This window comes from Castor canadensis, chromosome 8 (assembly GCF_047511655.1).
Source record: "Castor canadensis chromosome 8, mCasCan1.hap1v2, whole genome shotgun sequence".
NCBI lineage: Eukaryota > Metazoa > Chordata > Mammalia > Rodentia > Castoridae > Castor > Castor canadensis.
The window spans coordinates 56496648-56512835 of record NC_133393.1 but is presented as its reverse complement, the minus strand read 5'-3'; positions in this window follow the sequence as shown (position 1 = coordinate 56512835).

The window sequence follows — 16188 nt, the reverse complement described above, 5'->3', positions numbered from 1 at the left end:
TGTCTGAGCAGCAGTGGAAACTGCCTGTTTCTCCCATGAACTCCTAGCCAAATGCCCTGTGCCCTTAGGACAGGGACAGACAGTGTGCAAAACTTTATGTGCCAAAATTCTCTGTGACTTTAGCTTTCTCCCTATTTTGATGCTGAACTTTCTGTTCATCATGTGTTGCTGTGAGGTCATATAGGTAGATTTGTATGTAGTTTTAATGTCACCTATAACAAAATGTGTTTGGTAGCAGATTATCCAGAAAGCATTTTAAATAAAGAGGCATAAACCCTTAAGGGCCAAATTCTGCATATTAGATTACTCTTAAATGAAAAACCAGTGGCTGCTTTTATGTACGCATATGACATAAAGTAGGTAGTGAACTTTAATAATAATAATAAAATAAAAACCTAGGCATGTTGATGTTGCAAAATGCTATATAGAGCTGAAACCTGTTCATTCAGTGCCATGGTAGTTGGCATGAAGCGATTGTAAAACTGTCTGGTTTATTAAAATGCTAACTATAAAATTTTTTGTGAATACTTTGAATGTTTCCTAACAGTTGTGATGTTATTGTTCTATTTCATGCTCTTATTTCAAGTTCATTTTTAATGGTTTGGAAGCCATTTTTGCAATGAATAAATGTTCCTGCTGTACAGTATCTATAGCATGCCATTCTGGATTAATAAAAACAATTTAGTATGTGTAGAGAAAAAAGATAACATAATTATATAAAAGAGATAGCATAAATAAACAGTTGAGTGTACATAAGTTAAAATTTGGTTAATTCTTTAATTTTTAATTGCATCCAATTTTTTTAAAAAGACATTTTTCATTTTGTTATTTTGCTTATATCATGTCAAAGCAACTGAGGTTTTGAAAGCCCTAGATTTTACATTTTAGGATCTATTTTCCATTTGACACTCTGTAGTTGCAAATTGAGAATTGAGTTGTTTTGTGGACTTATACATCTAAGTATAGCACTGATGAGCTGAATCATCGCACAAGAATACATAAATGTGTGTTTATTTCTGACACTTCTGCTTCATAGAGTTTAAGTCTGAAGTTCAAAATCAAATTAACTTCTAAAGCATCCAAGGCAGATCGACATTCATTTCACTCTGTTGAAGCTACATCAGTAGTAACTGAAGAAGAAAATGGCAACACAGATGTCAAGGCCCCCTGAACCATAAGGATTCAGCAGACTAGTTAGTGGAAAAAGACTATCAGGTCATAACTTTAATAACTCACACTCATCTGGTTTTAATTAGTCTTTGGCAGTTTGAATGACCTCTATGAAGCACTCAAAAATATTTCCATCAAGTCAGGTCATTGAATAGACACACCACTTACTCCAGACAACGAAACTTACTCCAGAATGTACACATTAAAGTTCGATTCATCTCTGGCCTAGGTGTTTGTAGGTTTTAGCCAAAATTCACAAGTTCTGCTTTCTCTAAATAAATCATCTAGATATTCATTAATGAAATTTATATTTCAGTTTCTTTCTTGTCTTTCTCTTTTCTATTCTTTTTTTTTTATTTTATTATCATATGTGCATACAAGGCTTGGGTCATTTCTCCCCCCCTGCCCCCACCCCCACCCTTACCACCCACTCCGCCCCCTCCTTCTCCCCCCACCCCCTCAATACCCAGCAGAAACTATTTTGCCCTTATTTCTAATTTTGTTGTAGAGAGAGTATAAGCAATAATAGGAAGGAACAAGGGTTTTTGCTGGTTGAGATAAGGATAGCTATACAGGGCATTGACTCACATTGATTTCCTGTGCGTGGGTGTTACCTTCTAGGTTAATTCTTTTTGATCTCACCTTTTCTCTAGTTCCTGGTCCCCTTTTCCTATTGGCCTCAGTTGCTTTTAAGGTATCTGCTTTAGTTTCTCTGCATTGAGGGCAACAAATGCTAACTAATTTTTTAGGTGTCTTACCTATCCTCACCCCTCCTTTGTGTGCTCTTGCTTTTATCATGTGCTCAAAGTCCAATCCCCTTGTTGTGTTTGCCCTTGATCTAATGTCCACATATGAGGGAGAACATATGATTTTTGGTCTTTTGGACCAGGCTAATCTCACTCAGAATGATGTTCTCCAATTCCATCCATTTACCAGCAAATGATAACATTTCATTCTTCATGGCTGCATAAAATTCCATTGTGTATAGATACCACATTTTCTTAATCCATTCATCAGTGGTGGGACATCTTGGCTGTTTCCATAACTTGGCTGTTGTGAATAGTGTCAGGCACTTTTTAAAGCCCATACATTTATAATTACAGTCCTTCCCAAGCCTGTGTTCAATTTAATGGTAAAATCCTTCCCAAGAACTGCACTTTGTGTAAAGCATAAAATAATCAAAGCAAAGAAAAATTACAAAAATAAGAGAGAATCTAAGAAGAATAACTTGCCAAGAATATTACTCTAACTAAACTTCCTTTTAGGTACTTTTTAATATTTCCTTCAAACAAACCTGTAAGGAAATTTTCTGAAGTTATTCTAAGCTGTACAGAAAAAATAAAAATACCCTCTCTAAATCCTTTAAAATAAGTATGTGCTTCTAGAATAGTGCTGTATTCTCTAAATAGATGCTTTAATTATGTAACTGTATGATTTTTCAGTTTTACCACCACATGCTGCTTGGGTCTTCAAGAGAACTGCCTGCTGATTTTTTTTCACAATACATCTTGCTTTATTTAATTCATTTCCACAGACATGAAGTGCAAAAGAAAGAACATTTTATAAGGATATAGTTATTTCTATGAATATCTAAGAAACAGCAATGGAAGAAAGAACACGTCTTTGGCAAAATATTAAGGTCGAGTACTTTACTGCTTATAGTGAGTGTTCACATGATTTTATTTAGTCTATGATGTATGTCACTCTCTTTTCTATGTTAAAACATTACTACATATATCTCTGCCTGTCTCTTATAATAATGCCTGTATCACTGTATTGAAAAATTGTCACTATAATTTTAATTAAAAAATCACCACATATCAAATTTTGTTTCATTTCACATGCATGAGTATATTTTGTAGAGACAGTTCTTCTCACAATACATGTCAAGTGACCATTTGGCAATATAATTATATATATATGTATATATAATTTTATATATTATACATATATATATATATATATAAAACTGCCTTTCTATTTATATATGTGTATTAGGAAATTTTTTATGAAAACTTTTTCATCTAAGTTTGAGAGAGATTTTGTTTTATTTTGATCCATTCTTAATTACACAGAAAAATATGTAAATGATAAATAAATAAATCCATAGAATATCTGAGAAATAAGGAAGTCAGAGTCACACAAATTTGTGATGCCTAGAAAATACATTTACAATATTTGTAGTTGACACTCTAAAGTGTGTAGGGAATATAAATCAATTGAGTTAGAAATATTTCTACTTAAATATTTCATAAAGTATGCTTTAAATGCATATAGGTAACTTTTCTCTATCAGCTTATGTTAGGATGATTAGAATTACATACTAACAACTGAACAGTGATTATAAAGTCCAGAAAGGTATTATATGTGTCGGAAATATACAAATTCTGTATCCTAAGGCTACTTGGGACTTGGTTCTACAATTTATACAACTATAAAATAAAACAGTAAAAATAGAAAATGATTTTTAATAAAGACATGAATACTTTTTATAACCAATTTAAATAATAGCAGTTTGGTGGCAAGGGACATTTCTGTTTAACTAAATTGTCAAAGTGATTTTTGTAAAGGAAGAAAAATAAGGATTAGAACTTGGAAAAGATCAACAAGAAAAGACAACCCAGAAGAGTTGAACGAGGATGTAGTCAACCAGTCATCACAGGCTATACATCTGTGAGAAACATCATTGCATCCAATTATAAAAATATTCCCAACACTGGAGAGGGTAAATATTCATTTAGGAAACTATACTATTAATTTAAGAGAAAAGCTCATTTCCATGCCTCGAAATACAAGGAGTGAAGGAACGTATTTCGGGAATCTTCTTAACCCCTGGAAATTTGATATACTGTGTCTTTTCTTGTTTAAAACTTAGAATGAATTATAACACTGTGGTTCTGGTACTTATTCAATGCAAAGTGAATAAGTGAGATCTTTGACTCTTTTGAGGGGGTCATAATTACAATATGTTAGTGCTAATAATGGTAATCACCCTCAAATAATAACAATGACAAGAAGAAGGAAGGCAGGAGAATGAAAAAGATGTTAAACAACAAGTCCTTTGAAGGAAAAGCTAAAAAAAGGAGAAATGTCACAAAACTACATATGGTACACCCTGCTATAAATATACTTGGAAAATTATTTGAAATCTTTAAAAACCTTATAAAAATTCAACAAGTGTTTTATATTTTCAATTAAAAAATAAAGAAAGCTTTTAAAAGTAATTTGGATGAGTTAAAATTACTGAAACAGCGTATGACTCCACAGGTCCTACCCCTCCAATCACCTGCCCATTTTTTCATAGAATATAATATATTCAGACAGAAAAAGAACCTTAAGTAGTTTTCCCTGCTCACCTAAATTTAAAGCAAATGGAATCAGTAGAAATAAAAGAACAAACCAATTAATACTGTCTTTTATGCAACACAAATATGAAATTTTATAACAAATTTGAACAAAACAAAGATCTAAATTATGAAAATGTATTATGGTTATGGTAAATACTGGGTTTTGGTGGAAAAAAATTCAAGCAATAGATATGCCACAAATACTAGTTCTTAGATTTAGCAACAAAGTAAAATTTCTCTTGTTAGAAAGAACAATTAATTTTGGGAGGACTGATGAAAGCACTTATTCCCAAATATTGAGATTCCCACAAATTAAAATATGGAAAAATGTGTCTACATATAATAGGAAAATAGCAAAAAAGCATTAACAGGATAAAGCTTTATTATTTACTTGGAGGAAAGTAACATTTAACACAGACAGCATACTTAATCCAAATTTCAATGAGTAATAATGAGCTTTTGAGATTCTCATTATAATAGTTTTCTCTCTTCCTGGTTCATTGATGTATTAATAACCTATTAAGGAATACTTCTTCTTTTTATAATGTTCTGGCTTATGTTTGTAAATATGTGAGAGAATACAAGAGAGAAATTGAATGATTGGCTCAACAAAAGTGAATAGCATTACCAAATATTTGTCTTTCATTTTGAAGTAAAGCATAAATATAATGTAATTATTAAAAACTAGGAGTAGTAGGTAGTACATACCCCTAAATAAAATTGCTAAATCTCTCTTACTGCTAATCATTTTGATGTCAAACAAATTATAGCCCACAGATTTACACTATTTGAGAGAAAGAATTATGGTTACAAATATTACAAATATATGAGGTATACAAATTTGTAACTCACAACATTCTAATATAATGATAAAATCCTTGGACTAAAAGTGTTTTGAATTATGCAATTAGGATATGATCATTAAGTTTATTTAAGTTTATCACTAAATCCCAAAATTTTAATTCTGGTAGGCTAAGAATGTGGTCATTTAATTTTTATATACTCACTGCCACTTACAGCAGCTAATTTTCACCACTCTTCAAAATTTCTGAAATAAACACTAATGTCTGGCATGAATAAGAATATGAAGAATCAGCAATTCAATTTCAATTGCATAAAATTCCTTTTATAGTGATTTAGGAAAACATCCTTCCCTTTTATGGAAGTTAAAAATGTAAACTCTATTATGACTGTGCTTTTATTACAGAAAATCTTGTATATACTAAGATAGATTAAAATACATCCACTTATTCTATTTTTCTTCAAGCACAGATCACTACTTGATGTTCTATGACATATTTCCTTTCTAATGTCTACATCAATAAGTATTTATATAAAATTAAATTTGATATGTAATTTCTTTCTTATAATCATGATTACAAATCAAACCATAGCAAGAGTTATTTTCTAATTTTTTATAAAATTTGGATTCTGCTTAGGATTAATTTCTAAAGGTATAAATTATGTATCAGTGCATTGAAAGAAATATTTTACATTTATTTATATTATATAAAATTTGTTTTAATGTCTTCAATGTGATATAGAAAATATGGTTATTTTTCTTGGCAAATTAAATATTAAATTTCAGACTACTCTTTATAATGGGAATATTGAGTAAAATGCAGTGACTTTTACATGTGGTGTCTTTTCTTCTTATAAGATATTTACAATACATATGAAAATAAATGAACAATAAACTCTCTCATTTCTATTCTTATTGAGTATAACAGCAATGACGATGCATCTAGGAAGTATGTTACTGTCTTTTCCTTATAGCCTTTCCAATGCCTATTTTCATCATGATGAATAACTAGCAATTACAAATACTTAAAATAGTAGTTATAGACTCTGACACAAATAAAAGGAAGCAGAGACAGGAGACAGTACAGAAAAAAACAGAGAAGAGGCAAAATAGCTTTGAATCATTGAGCTTCAAATGGCATTAATGAATCTAGCAAGTCACAGTGGTAGGATGCCAACAATCAAGACACATCATGGAGGCACACAGGAGCTAGATTCACATTCATAACTCATTCAGTCCAGAATGAACCTGACCTCAGATGCTTGCTTTTTTCTGCCCCCTGAAATGACATAAAATATCATTTTAAACTTAGTGTATTTAGCTGAAGAAGAGGGATTATTGGAACATTTAACTAGACAATATAAAAATATTCTCTAATCATCTCAGATTGCAGGTTCCATTCTTCTTCTTTTGGTTGTTGGCTAAATAATGAAAGTATTGTTTTGGTCAAATAGAGGGCAAGCTTTCCTCAAACCTCAGAATATAATTCCTTCTATCACTGTGAGTGATTCAGTAAGATCAAGAGCCTAATCCTAGAATGACAAATTGTCAGAAATTCCATGAACTTGTTGGTTTGGTCCAATGAGCCAGCTAGGCAATGTGCCTCACACACCAGTCTCTCTGGACTACACCTTCATTCCTCCTTATTCCTTATTATTTTACAAAGATTCTTGTTGTAAAAATCAATACCCAAGAAAGCCTTCTTTTAAATATTTCTCCATGATAATACTACCATTTCACAGGACCCCATGGGCTTACTTTGTATAGGTTAATGATTTAAAATGTTGTAATTATGTGTTTAATATTTTCTGTTACTGTATTATAAGCCCCAGAACAGCAGCCATTTTGGGTCTTTTGCTGAGCACTATATCCCCAGCTTTTTAGATTTAATACATACTGTTTAGAAAATACTTGTTGAATGAATGAGCAAGTGAATAAGAGTGAAATAAATGTATTTAATGACTGGTTTTACATGCAGCATGCAGCTTAATATTATATGAGCTGCCCACTGTCATGATAGCAGTACTCAACCAATCAATTCAAACTCAGCTGCTCAAAACCACAATTATTTTTATTAGGGATCTGAGGTTCAGTTGGTCTGCTTCAAACTATGGCAACATCTGTGATGATTGTACTTTTTATGTACACTGATTGATTCTTCTGCAGAATACGAAACCCAGACTGCAGGGATGGAAGCTACTTAGGACACTTTTTGCAACATGTCCTAAATGCATGAGACCAACCTCCATTTGAATAAACATATATAAAACTACTGTCTACTGCACGACAATTAGCATCCATTTTCCACAGCAAGACATATAGCCAAGTCAAATCCAAAGGGGGAGAAACATATTTCATTGTTTATACAAGAAACTGGAAAGTCACATGGTGAAAAATGTGTGGCTGTGGGGAGAGTTCAAGAATTTGAGCAAAATTTTGATCTATTACCATGTCTCTCTCTATATATATACATATATATATTCAATATTATCTTTATATTATTCAGAGTCTTGGTTACCACTGTAGCTCACCAAGTAATATTCATCATATATAATTTAAACAGAAAGAGATTTACACAAATTATTGAGAAACTTCAAGATTGCTGGAAAATCCAGAGACTCAAGCATAGATACTATACAGTTTAGAGTCACATGACCTGGAAAAAGACTCAGGTTTTCCTACCACAAAGCTCACTGACAATGCTACTTACCACTGAACACCTATGATGTAAAGTGATCTAACAAAAAAATCTCTATTTTAGCTGTCACAAAAGAACTGTCCAGCATTACACAGCTGTTCACCTGAGTCAAGATCACCACCTGTCCCTGTTCACTCTGCAGTAGCTGGTGATCCTTCCTAGCACAATACAGATCACAGGCAAGTGGTCTGAGAAATGCAATTTTCAACCTCCTGTCCTCTAGGAAGTAGCTGTGGATATCAATAAGCAAATCTGTGTTTTATGCCATAGAGTCAGTTAAATTCTCCCTTTCTAGTATCCACTTGAGACTAACCCTTGTAAGTTTCACTTGTGTAGTCTATTAAGGAATCAAAAACATTTTTTAATGTTGTTAATGGCTTTGCATAGGGCTTTCATGAACTTACAGTGCAATTGAGATGTTTCCTTATTGACAGTGAAAGGTTTTTATAAAACCAACAAATATTTTCAAAAACTTTCTAAGAAAGATGTAGGCACTGAAGAGGATGGAGACTGGAGTCAATCAGAATTGGAAAGGGAAGGAGAAAGAGCTGCAAAAGTAATGACAGCATCACTTTTTAGTTCAGAACCTCAGACCAGAGGAGTGACCATAGAAAGACAATGACTCTGGGGTGTTGTTTGAATGCTTCAAAGCCACGTTGGAAGCAGAGTCCTCTAATGCTGGAAACTGTGTGTGAAGAATTTCACGACAGCATCCACACCCTATACCTGACACAAATATGGTTGTGATGAAGCTGAGGGTTGTACTTCACTCAGTAGGTGTCACCCACAACAGCTTACTACCATTCATTAGGGGAACTCCAACCAGGATCCTCTTGGCACTGTCCAACATGTCTCAGCTTTCAAAATATTTGTAATGTACATATAATAAAAATGCTTTATGAGGTATATTTGAGGGTATAGAAAAGCAGTTTCACGAATTGTATGGGAGATGGGTAGGAGAGTGAAAGTAGCAGAAATTTAGTAAAAATATCCTTGAGCACATTGGTAGTATAGTAGTGAGCATTGCTGCCTTCCAAAAAAATCCTTATTTGTAATACAAGAGATCTAGGAAATCAAAGTCTAATTTTTATGTTTTCTGGATGTGAGATTGAATTTAAATTTATTTTATATTTAACAACCTGCTTACAAAAATTAAATAGAAGATTTCTCACTTTCAATTTTTTTATCTCTAGCTATAATTGACAAAATTTATATATATTTAAAATGTACATCATGATGTTTTGATAAGCCTATACATTTTGAAATGATTACCACAAGCAAGCCGATAATATTTCCATCATATCACTATGACTGGTGCACTTTCATATAACTTCTTATTTGGTTTTCTCCATTGTCTCAGTCTTTTCTGCATCCTTTCCAATTATGTCAGTACTAGGGTTTGAACTCAGAGCTTCATGCTTGCTGGCCAGACGCTCTACCACTTAAGTCATTCCACCAGCCTGTCACTCTGTTTTACAGTTTCTTCTTTCTTCTATTGGCTCCTAGTTGTTGGTTTTCCTTGATAGGTGTTCCTGTATTGTCTGTACTCTCTCCCTAGATAATTTTGTCCACATAGAAGAATATTACTGTCATTTGCATTCTAAATTTAAACTTATCTATATCAAAATATATTTTTCTTTACTGGGCATACAGCTTAGTGGTAAAGAGTAGAGTACTTTCCAAGAAGATGAAAGACCCTTGGTTTGATCCCCAGTAACACATGCACACACACACACACACACACACACACACACACACACACACATGCACTTGCAATACGTGCATATAAATACTTCTCTTTCATAATGTTCTAGTATGTACCATAGAACAATATGTGCCTCATAGTGTTCAAAAGGTGTACATATTGTGTATGTTCATACAAATCATTCTGTATATTTTCAGTAGCAAACTCTACTAGCACAATGAATGCAATGCAGCTTTCTTGTAAATAATTCCCATTTAGTGAGTAGTTCCACTTTCTATTTGTTTACCTTGTTCAGGAACCTGTGACTTACTGAACTCTTTTCTCTTATTTACTAGACCTTGTCACCCTTCCTCATTACTGATGCATCATCGTAGGTTGATGTTTCTCTATCTAGACTATGTTGACATTATTTAATGTCAACATTAAACATTAATGACATTATTTAAGCAAGTTTTTACCCTTCAGTCTACATGATTGTTTACAATATCATCTTATGTAAAACTTTTTATGATGCAATCCACCCTTCACACTGCTATCAAGGTTATCTTTTTGAAATATAAATCTGAGTATGTCATTATTGCAGTCCCAATTTTTCAATAGCTCCCTAGATCTCTCTAGGATGTTTTCTAGACTCAGTAGAAGCTTTTATTCCATCTTTCTTCCACACATATGCCAATTATCACACACATGTACAGTTTTCTCCAGAAGCACTGAATTCCTTCAGTTACTCCACATATTTGCAGATGCTTCCATCTGCTTGGTTAACCTGGTCATTAAATGTGAAGAACTCCATCTGTGAAAATCTCTCTTGATTCTTCCATGTAGAATTAGACACACATTTACCTATGCAATCATATTTTCCTGTGCCTACATCCATTATTGACTTTTAAAGTCTAGTAATCTTGTTATTTTTCTATCCTATGAAGACAATATTTCAGTTTGAATACAAGAACCATATCCTTTTTTTCTTTCTCTTTGTTTTCTAGAACATAGCAAAATATCTGGAAGACACAAAGCCTTCAAAAAGTTTAAAAAGTAATGAAATGTATCAAAGATGATATGAATTACTACAGTTCACATTTAATCTTAACATGTTTATAAATATTGTAGCAACTTTGTAAGAAATAGTAACTTTATGAGGAGAGCTTAATTTTTTGAGTGGATAAATCTTATGCACCATGGCCCAAAATGCATATATGATTCCAAGCTTATGCACTCCTGTAGAGCTGTCTAGCAAGGACAATTACTTTATTTCTGCTTAGATAAGGGTTTTCAATCCACTGGAAGAATAGAAGTAGTAGTTTATTTTTAATAATTTACTTAGTGTAAAATCTGACACACTATAAATTCACAAGACAACCACATGAATGTTATAAATTTCTTTTACATGACTTTCATTGTAATCTGGTGTATTTATGGTGCCATTAACTAATAACCTGAGTTATTAGGATTATCCTTGGTTGAGATGTTTTTGAAACTAATGGATAAGAACAGCATAGTACTTTTAAATTTCTTTTATTAAAATGTGCATACAATGTTTGGGTCGTTTCTCCCACCTTCCCCCTGCCCCCCTTTCCCCCTGACCCTCTGCCTCTCCTCCCATACCCTCTCGCTACCAGCAAGAAACTATTTTGCCCTTATCTCTAATTTTGTTGAAGAGAGAGTATTAGCAATAATAGGAGAGGTTTTTGCTAGTTGAGATAAGGATATCTATACAGGGAGTTTACTCACATTGCTTTCCTGTACATATGTGTTACATTCTAAATTAATATTTCTCGAACTAACCTTTTCTCTAGTTCCTGGTCCCCTTCTCCTATTGGCCTCTGTCACTTTAAAGTTTCTGCATTATTTCCTTTGCACTGAGGACATCAAATGCTATTTTGTTTTTGGGGGGTTTCTTGCCTATCCTCATACCTCCCTTGTGTGCTCTTACCTCATCATGTGATCAAAGTCCAATCCCCTTGTTGTGTTTGCCCTTGATTGAAAGTCTGAATATGAGGGAGAACATATGATTTTTGGTCTTCTGGGCCTAGATAACATCGCTCAGAATGATGTTCTCCAGTTCCATCCATTTACATGCAAATGATAAGATTTCATTCTTCTTCATGATTGAGTAGTATTCCATTGTGTATAAATACCATATTTTCTTAATCCATTCATTGATAGTGTGGCATCTTGGATATTTCCATAACTTGGCTATTGTGAATAGTGCTGCAATAAACATGGGTGTGTAAGTGCGTTTGTAGTAACCTGTGTTGCATTCCTTTGGGTATATCCCCAAGAGTGGTATTGCTGGATCATATGGCAGATATATGTTTATATTTCTAAGAAACCTCCAAATTTTTTTCCAGAGAGGTTGTACTAGTTTTCAGTCCCACCAGCAGTGCATAAGGATTCCTTTTTTCCCACATCCTTGCCAACACATGTTGTTGGTGAAACAGCATAGCATTTGAGGATTTTGAGCAACCTGCTCACTGGGAAAAATAAATATATTTCAAGATCAAATTTGATATTGAAGAGTTTGTTATTTAAACATGACTAAGAAATTTAATTTGTTTTATAAATAAATGATTAATACCGTAATAGGGAGACAAATGAAGAAATTTAGATATATATGTTTATATATTGATGCACTGAAGCAAAGCTACAAGCCAACTGATAAGTTCAGGTAAAGTAATGCATCAAACAAACTCAATATAATGTTATAAATAATCCCTATTTTAATGAATAGATCTATATGACAAGCACTAAAATCATTTGTTTTGCTAGTATGAATCCTATAAAGGTATTCAGGAATTTCTCAGTGACAATACTCAACTTTAATTGCACTTATTTTTAATATTCAAGATTTATAGCAAGCCATTTCCTTGTTAAAGATGACCAATCAAATATGCTTGGATTTAAGTGAAAATTAATATTTTCTAATAATTTCACTCACTCTACTACATTTCTCTAAAATAATACATTTATATTAAATTGGAATAAGTCACATAATAGCAAATTTATATCATACCAGTTTTGCATTGGGAATTATCTAATCTTCTTCTCCTCCTTGTGAAGGAGTACCTTGTGGGAATTCTTAGAGTAGTCAATAGCTAAGCAAGTAGGGACTTATTTCTTCTTTAGCAAGACATTGAAATAGCTCTTTCATTTTTTTGAGTAGTGCTGAGATTTGAACTCAGGGCCTCATACTTGCTGGGCAGGTGCACTTACTACTTAAGTCTTCCACCAGCCCAAGTCTTTCATTTTTATTAAAATCTGTTTTAGATATTGTCCTCCTATGTACACATATGATATTGTATAAATAAGAAAATAAGGATAAGAAAAAAATGAAAACACAAGCTAGTAATTCAATAGGCTTTATAGTATTATGAGGATATCAAGCCAAAAATATCGGATAGTTTGTTCAAAATGAGGTAGAAAATCAAAGCCTAGATTAAAACAATGAAGTTCCTACAAAGTTCATTGCTTTTCAGGAATTTTTTTTCTAAAAAATATGCTATGAGCTTTAAACTTCTGCCCTTCTTTGAGTAAAGACATCCCTATAGTTTTTGACTTTCGATTCAAGTATAATGATGTCAATAGCAATGAAAGGTCCAAGGTCTTGCCCTAGCTGCAAGTTAACAGGTTGCCCTGCCAGAGTTCTATAGGTGCTGTCTTAGGAGACCAGAGTCTGGGGCCAGAGCAATGGAGAATTTGTTACTCACAGCTAGTGTGGTAACATACCAGAGTTCTTGTTGGTCCTACAAGCCGAAATTATCAGTGTGATATTGGAAAGATAAACAAGTTTAAGGAATGGGATGAATTACAAGACAGGACCTCTGAGTTTACTGACCTGAATCTTTTATGGTGGGTTCACCTGACCTTTGTTCTAATCTTTGCTATGTTATTTAAGCAGCACATTTGCCCTTTGCTCTGGAGGGAGAATTGATCTCCACAAAAGATGTTTGTGATACAGGCATTTTTTTCAAAAGTATTCTGTAAAAATAGCACTCATTGCCTCAGCTCTAAAGACAAGAAATTATTCTAGACACCCAGGATGACTTGCCTCATTACAAATGGTTTCAGTTTTATAGACAATAATGACATTCACTTCTCTTTTATTACCATATTTTAGATGGGTTTGCTGCTATGCTTTCATATTCCCTAATCTTTGTTTTTACAATGTTTAATCTTTCTTTAACCATATCCAGTATTTTTTCATCTTAGACATTGCAGTTTTCATCTGTAGAGGCTACAGCATTTGATTTGCACCACATCATATCTTATTTCCACTTACCTCTGAACACACGTGATACAGGTGACATTTTTAAAATACCTGTGTGTACAACTTTCAACAGAATATTTGTTATCTGACATGGTTGATTTTACATAGTTGAATGTTTGGTGTATTTATTTTTGTAAATACTCTTATGCTTTATTTTGTGATTTATTTAAATGTCTTGGAAATCTTTGAATCCTTTTGGTTTTTGTTCTGGGCTTTATAATTTGGGAAGTCTGCAGTATTCGGTTTAAGACTATTTACTCCCTACTACTGAAATAATTCCCTCTGAACACAACACCTAACATTTTCTAAATTTTGAGATTCTCCATTCTGGATAGTGAGAACATGTACTATTCCTGGCCCTGAGCAAATGGGGTGCCTTGTCACACCAGGTCCTTACACCCATGCACTAACCAGCTCTTACTGAATGGTGGAGAAGAGTCTTCCTGCAGATCCCTGAAGTCCTCTCCCTGTACCTCAGTCCTATCTCATTCTCTGACCTATAAAGTCTAATCTTGGTCCTCCTGAGCTCTCAGGCATATCTTGTCATCTCATGCCTCAGTCCGCTGAGTTCAAATAGTATCCAACAGCCTCAGGAATGCATTCTCTTATGCTAAATTTTGTTCAAAACACTTACAATAAATATGGTGACATTCTTACTTGATGACTATAACAAGTTTCTTACATCAGTAAAAAGGACACAGAGTGAATATTTTTCTGAAAGCATAATTTTCACCTAACAGCCAAGGCATTTCAAGCCATTTGAGTTCTTCCAATCATGTTAAGTACCACCTATACTTCTTTACATATGACATATTTTCTTTTATATATTACTTTATATGTGATTTCTTTATATCTGACATATAAACATTTTACATGCAAATATACATCAAGCTAATGTCTTCATCTTTTTCCTTAGATATATTTTATATATTAAAAAGTTTAAATATATAATTAGTTAATAACCCTGAATAATATTCCGCTTCGCAATAAGTTAAAACACTAATCTCAGAAAATTTAGCTTCTTTTCCAGTAGCACTGTTCCCCTCACCTCACCAAACATGTAAGTTAGGTAAGTTTTTAGGTAAGTCACTTTCTGGCATCTAGCTAGAAACTGTTCAATAACTTTTATATAAATTCTCTCTCACTCTCCTAGATGATTCTATACTGAAATATCCTTTACAATCTCACAGTCAATTAGCACATTGGAAAACTCTTATAAGACATAATTTCATAGTTTGAATTAGGAATATTTAAAGTATGTGTGTATGCATTAAAGGAAACAAACTAAAAACATAGCCATTGACCAAAACATAAGAAACTTCCAAATCTCCATTAACAGGAGTGATGAAAAGATAGCACACTTTCTGAGAGGCTATCGTGCTGCAGTCACACCACCTTGTTTACACATTATAACAGTCTTAAGATGCACATACAATCTTCTCTGTTTGTAGATGAAAAATATTGAAAATTAAAAAAAAATAAGTAGCCTACTTTTGGTAAGCAAGATAACATAAGCTATTGCTAAGATTTTACTCCAGCTGTATTCTGAATTTTGCAACAGTGTCTGATTGCTTAAAATTGTTTTATGTTCACTGGAATTTTGCCCAAAATAAGTCCTTAGCAAAAGGAACAGTGTTATTACCATTACAATTTTATTTCAGCTTCATTTTATATTTAAAATAACTCTTACTAGGAAACTCAATGACAAGCACATGAAAGATTTGGCTTCCATTTTGTTCTTTCTCACAACTTAAGATTTTATATATTTTATTGTTCAAACTCATGTGGTAGAGTTTAATAAACATTCTAGGGTATTTATGGGTTTTCTATATTCTGCACATATTCAATTAAATTTATAATGTGGTATTCTTATGACTGGTTCTTGTCTGTCTTCAGACATAAGCCATGATTCTTAAAGTAATAACAGTCAAAAACTTGTCCTGATTTTCAATAACTGCAAAATTCTATGCCCTTGATGCTTAGGAAAAGTTAAAAAGCTTTAAGGATAAATTTGGATGCTGTAAACAAAAGGATGTCATTTCAATAAAAAATGTACTCCCATGTGCTTAATTTAGTAGTAAGCTGGCCCTGATTTCCTCTTTAAATACAATGTTTCTAACTATGAGGAATTGAAGCTAATTTTGGTACACAACTCTAATTAAACAGGATGAATGCTGCATGAAATATGCCATGACCTTT